The sequence below is a fragment of the Carcharodon carcharias genome, chromosome 9 (genome assembly GCF_017639515.1).
Source record: "Carcharodon carcharias isolate sCarCar2 chromosome 9, sCarCar2.pri, whole genome shotgun sequence".
NCBI classification, from domain to species: domain Eukaryota; kingdom Metazoa; phylum Chordata; class Chondrichthyes; order Lamniformes; family Lamnidae; genus Carcharodon; species Carcharodon carcharias.
Window position 1 is genome coordinate 172,725,429 of NC_054475.1, and position 6,762 is coordinate 172,732,190.

The window sequence follows — 6,762 nt, forward strand, 5'->3', positions numbered from 1 at the left end:
TTCTGTTCCCTTCATTTTTTTCACACTAAAATTATCCCTGATAGAGTTGGAGTAGTTAAAATCCCCTACTGTTATTGCCCTGTTTTGCCACTCCCCAGAAATTTGCCTAAATATTGCTCTTATCTCTCTCTTGTTAAGCTATAGCTAGAGTATTAAGTGCAGTTCTGGAATCCGCATTATAGGAAGCTTGTGATCGCACTAGAGAGAGTGCAGGGGAGATTTACCAGGATGTTGCCTGGGCTGGAGAGTTTTAATTATGAGGAGACATTGGATAGACTGGGGTTATTTTCTCTGGAGCAGAGGAGGTTGAGTGGAGACATGATTGAGGTGTATAAAATTATGAGGGGCTTAGATAGGGTGGACAGGAAGGAACTTTTCCCCTTGGTGGAGGGATCAATAACCAGGGTGCATAGATTTAAGGTAAGGGGCAGGAAGTTTAGAGGGGATGTGAGGAAGAATTTTTTCACCCAGAGGGTGGTGGGAATCTGAAACACTCTGCCTGAAAAAGGGTGGTAGAGGCAGAAACCCTCCTAACATTTAAGAAGTATTTAGATGTAGCCCTCTATGACTCTTTGAAGATCTAGAGTCTAGAGTTACTGCCTCTTTTTTGTTCCTTAATCCAGTCCATACGTCCTCATTCGACGACTATTGTAACATATCATCCCTCCTCACAGCTGTAATTGCTTCTTCCACCAAAATTACAAACATACGAATTAAGTGCAGGAGTAGGCCACTTGGCACCCTGGGCTGGCTCCACATTCAGTAGGATCATGGCTGTTCTAACTGTAACCTCAACACCATATTCCTACCTACCTTTCAACACCTTGCTTATCAAGAACCTTTATCTTAAAAATATTACAAAGATTCTGCCTCCACCGCCTTTTGAGGAAGAAAGTTCCAAAGACTCTCAACCCTCAGAGAAAAACTTTCTCCTCACTTATGTCTTAAATGAGCGACTTCTTATTTTTAAACTATGACCCCTAGTTCTAGATTCTCCCACAACAAGAAACATCCTTTCGCCAACCACCCTGTCAAGGCTTGTACAGGTCATCACCTCCCCCAGAACCAGTTCCAATGGCCAAGGAATCTAAAGCCCTCCCCTTCCTGGCACCATCTCTCCAGCCTCACATTCATTTGCTCTAACCTCCTATTTCTATGCTCACTTGTGTGTGGCACTGGGAGTAATCTGGAGATTAGTACCTTAAGGTCCTGCTTTTTAATGTCTTTCCTAACTTCTTAAACCTCTGCCCGTAGGACCTCATCCCTTTTTCCAGCTATGATGTTGGTATCAATATGGACCACAGCCTCTGGCTGTTCACCCTCAACCTCTAAAATATTGATCAGCCGCTTAGTGACATCCATGAGCCTGGCACCAGGGAGGCAACATGCCATCCTGGATTCACATCTACAGCCACAAAAACGCCTGTCCGGTCCCCTAACGACAGAATCACCTATCGCTATTGCTCTTCCAGTCTTCCTTGTAACCCCTCACTCTCCCTCGCCCCTCCCCCTCACACTCCCTCCCTCAGCCATCCCCTTTCCACCCCATCACCCCTCCCCCAACTCCCCCTCCCTCCCCTTGCCCCTCATACTTCCCACATTATACTCCGTCTGCCATCTTGTGGCCCACTCACTTAAGCTGACTATATCTCAGCAGCCTCTCTAAATCATCACAGCTTACATTCCCACCTAGCTTTGTACTGTCAGCAAACTTAAGATACCTTACTGCCTGTCTCTTTGCTTGAGTCATTAATACAGGTTCTAAATAGCTGAGGGCCCAAAAATGATCCTTGCTGCACTCCAGTAGTCACATGCTGTCAACTTGAAAATTCTCCAGTATTGCCACTTTTTGCTTCCTGTTCATTAACCAATCCTCTATCCATGCCAATACATTACCTCAAATTCCACGAGCCCTTATGTTCTCTATTAACCTTTTGTATAACATCTTACCAAATTTTTTTTTCTTCGTTCACGGGATGTGGGTATCGCTGGCTGGGCCAGCATTTATTGCCCATCCCTAGTTGACCTTGAGAAGGTGGTAGTGAGCTGCCTTCTGGAACCACTGCAGTCCATGTGGCGTAGGTACACTCCAGTGCTGTTAGGGAGGGAGTTCCAGGATTTTGACCCAGCAACAGTGAAGCAATGGCAATATATTTCCAAGTCAGGTTAGTGAGTGGCTTGGAGGGAACTTTCAGGTGATGATGTTCCCATGTGTCTTCTGCCCTTGTCCTTCTAGATGGTAGCGTTCATGGGTTTGGAAAATGCTGTCTAAGGAGCCTTGGTGAGTTTCCGCAGTGCACCTTGTAGATGGGACACACTGCTGCCACCATGCAGTGGTGGTGGAGGGAGTGAGTGGATGTGGTGCTTCGTCCTGGACGGTCTCAAGCTTATTGAGTGTTGTGGGAGCTGCACTCATCCAGGCAAGTAAAGAGTATTCCACCACACTCCTGACTTGTGCCTTGTAGATGGTGGACAGGCTTTAGGGAGTCAGGAGATGAGTATGCACCACAGGATTCCTAGCATCTGACCTACTCTTGTAGCCACAGTGTTTGTATGGCTAGTCCAATTCAGCTTCTGGTCAATGGTAACCCCCAGGATGTTGATAGTGGGGGATTCAGCGATGGTAATGCCATTGAATGATAAGGGGTGATGGTTAGATTCTCTCTTGTTAGAAATGATCACTGTCTGGCACTTGTATGTTGGAATGCCTGTTGGGAATTCAGGTATCCTACATCTACTAGTTTCCCATTATCTACCCTAATAGTTACATCTTCAAAAAGCTCAATAAATATGTCAAACACTAACTCCCTTTCATAAAACTTTTTTGACTATGTTTGATCGTACCATGATTTTCTAATTTCATTGTTATGGCTTCCTTAATAATGGATTCCAGCATTTTCCCAATGACTGATAAGTATAAGAACATAAGAAATAGAAACTGGAGTAGGCCATTCGGCCCCTCGAGCCTGCTCCACTAGTCAATAAGATTGTGGCTGATATAATGTGGCCATAACCCCCAGTTTTTTGCCTGCACTCCCCCATAACCCTCGACTCCCTTGTCAATCAAAAATTTGTCTAACAGCCATGAACATATTCAATGACGTATCATCGAATGAAGCTTTGTGGGTAGAGCTTAGGAATAAAAAAGGAGCAGCCACATCGTTAGGTGTTTATTATAGACCCTCAGATAGTCAGTGGGAAATGGAGGAGCAAATATGTGCACAATTTGCGGAGGTGCGTAAAAACAATAATAGGGTAATTATATTAGGTGATTTCAACTTTCCCAACATTAATTGGGATAGACATAGCGTTAAGGGCTTGAATGGAGTGGATTTCTTGAAATGTGTACAAGAGAACTTTTTAGGTCAATGTGTAGAAGGTCCAACAAGGGACGGCGCAGAGCTGGACCTAATTCTGGGGAATGAAGCCGGACAGGTGGCTGAGGTGGGAGAGCATTTTAGTGATAGCGACCACAACATGGTACAGTTTAAGTTTGTTACGGACAAAAAAATAGACAAGTTGCAAAAAAATTGTTTTGGACTGCGGGAGAGCGGATTTTAGTAAAATAAGGCAGGATCAGGCCAAGGTAGACTGGGAACAGCTACCTGTGGGGAAATCTACAGAGGAACAGTGGGGGGTGTTCAAAAAGGAAAGGGGGAGGGTACAGGCTCAACATGTTCCCTCTAGGGTGATAGGAAGGAGTAACAAGCACAGAACCATGGATGACCAGAGATATTCAGGATACGATGAGAAGGAAAAGAGAGGCTTTTAGCAGGTACAAGGGGAGTAAGTCATCGGAAGCATTAGTGGAGTACAGAAAGTGCAGGGTGGAGCTTAAGAAAGCAATTAGGAGATTAAAGAGGGGATATGAGAAAGCTCTTGCTGGTAAAAGTAGGGAAAATCCCAAGATATTTCATAAGTATATCAATGGGAAGAGGATAACCAGGGGAAATGCAAGGCCCATTAGGGACTAAGGGGGCAAACTATGGGTGGAGCCAGAGGACATCGGTAGAGTGTTGAATTAATACTTCACATCCGTCTTCACCCAAGAGAATGAGGATGAAGGTATGGAACATGGGGAGAGAGACTGCGAGGTCCTTAAGCAAATTGATATAGGGAGTGACAAGGTATTGGAGGTGCTGGCAGGCTTAAGTGGCCAAATCTCCAGGTCCGGATGATTTGTGTCTCAGACTGCTGAGGGAGGCAAAGGAGGAGATCACAGGGGCTCTGACCCAAATTTTTAATTCCTCTCTGGCCACAGGGGAGGTGCCAGAGGACTGGAGAACAGCTAATGTGATTCCACTATTTAAGAAGAGTTGTAGAGATAAGCCAGGGAACTGCAGGTCAGTGAGTCTCATGTCAGTGGTAGGGAAACTATTGGAGAAATTCTGAAGGAGAGAATCTATCTCCACTTGGAGAGGCAAGGCTTGATCAGGGATAGTCAGCATGGCTTTGTCAGAGGGAGGTCATGCCTAACAAATTTGATTGGATTTTTTAAGGAGGTGACTAGGTGTGTAGATGAGGTTAGTGCAGTTGATGTAGATTATATGGATTTCAGCAAAGCCTTTGTCAAGTTCCCAAATGGGAGACTTATAAAGAAGGCAAATGCACATGGGATACAGGGTAATTTGATAAGGTGGGTTCAAAATCGGCTTAGTTGTTGGAGACAGAGGGTGATGACAGAAGGATGCTTTAGTGACTGGAAGCCAGTGTCCAATGGCGCACCACAGGGATCTATGCTGGGTCCCCTATTATTTGTCATTTACATAAACGACATTGATGACTATGTGGGGAGTAGGATTAGTAAGTTTGCGGATGATACAAAGATTGGCCCGGTGAACAGTGAGGTTGAGTGTCTTGGGCTACAGCAAGATATAAACAGGATGGTCAAATGGGCAGATAAGTGACAGATGGAATTTAACCCTGAAAACTGTGAGGTGATACTTTGGAAGGAGTAATTTGACAAGTATTCAATTAACAGCATGACACTAGGAAGTTATGAGGAACAAAGGGACCTTGGCATGTGTGTCCATAGATCTCTGAAGGCAGAGGGGCATGTTAGTGGTGTGGTGAAAAAGGCATATGGGACACTTGTCTTTATCAATCAAGGCATTGTAGGGAGGTCATGTTGGAGTTGCATAGAACCTTGGTGAGGCCACAGCTGGAATACTGTGTGCAGTTCTGGTCGCCACATTATAGGAAGAATGTGATTGCACTGGAGGTTCACCAGGATGTTGCCTGGGATGAAACATTTAAGTTATGAAGAGAGGTTGGATAGGCTTGGGTTGTTTTCATTGGAGCAGAGAAGACTGAGGGGCGACCTGATCGAGCTGTACAAGATTATGAGGGGCATGGACAAGGTGGATAGGGAGCAGCTGTTCCCTTTAGTTGGAGGATCAGTCACGAGGGGACACAATTTCAAGTTGAGAGGCAGGAGGGTTAGGGTTAGGTGGTGATGGTCTGGAATGCGCTGCCAGGGAGGGTGATGGAGGCGGGTTGCCTCGCATCCTTTAAAAAATACCTGGATGAGCACTTGGCACATCATAACATTCAAGGCTATAGGCCAAGTGCTGATAAATGGGATTAGGTAGGTAGGTCAGGTGTTTCTCATGTGTCAGTGCAGACTCGATGGGCTGATCGACTTCTTCTCCACTGTATGATTCTGTGACACAGCCTCCACTGCTTGCTGAGGAGTGTGTTCCAAATAGTAACCACCCTCAGAAGGAATTGCTCCTCAAATCATCTTAGATGGAGACCCTTAATTTGAAACTGTGCTTCCTAGTTCTAGGTTCTTCCACAAGGGGGAACATCCTCTTAGCATCTAGCCTGTCAAACCACTTCACAATCTTATATGTTTCAATAATTTCAACTCTCATTCTTCTAAACGCCAATGAGTATAGATCCAATCTGCTCAACCTTTCCTCATAAGACAACCCCTTCATCCCAGGAATCAGCCTAGTGAATTTTCTCTGAACTGCCTCCAATGCACTTAAGTAAGGAGACCAAAATTGCACACACTACTCTAGGTGAGGTCTCATCAATACTCTGTACAGCTATAACAAGACTTCCCTACTTTTGTACTACAACCCCCTTGCAATAAAAGCCAACATTCTGTTTGCCTTCCTAATTATTTACAGTACCTGTATGCTGACTTTGTCATTTGAACAGGCTAACTGGCCTGATTTTCTCCCCATCCTATCTTGAATTGCAGTGTTAATATTTGCTAACTTCCAACCTGCTGGGGCCATTCCAGAATCTAGAGAAATTTGAAAAATCATAGCCAGCACAATCACTGTCCATGTAGCTATCTCTTTTAGAATCTTAGGATGTAGGCCATCAGTCATGGGGATTTATTGGATTTTAGTCCCTTATGTTTCTTCTATACTTTTTGTCTGGTGATATTAATTACCTTATTTTCCTCACGCACCTAGGTTACCCGCTGTTTCTGGTATGCAACTTGTGTTTTCTACGGGGAAGATAGACACAAAATATTTGTTCAATGTCCCTGCCATTTCCTCATTCCCCATAATAATTTCTCCTGTCTCTCCTTCTAAGGGGCCAAAGTTTACTTTAGCTACCCTCATTTTTATATATTTGTAAAAGTGCTTACAATCTGTTTTTATATTCCTAGCGGGAAGGCTAGTTCTAGAGCACAAGTCCTCAGTACTACAGCCTGGTTTTAGTCACGTCCACAGTATTTTCTGTGTCCAGTGCCTTCAGCTGTTTCTTGATATCATGTAGAATGAATTGAATTAGCTAAAG

General features: G+C 44.5%; 1 protein-coding gene across 2 annotated transcripts in view; it reads right to left on the minus strand.

Annotated features, from left to right (window-relative positions):
• Positions 1-6,762, minus strand: part of phf6 (PHD finger protein 6) — a 90,724-nt gene that overhangs the window by 5,911 nt on the left and 78,051 nt on the right. The window lies entirely within an intron of this gene.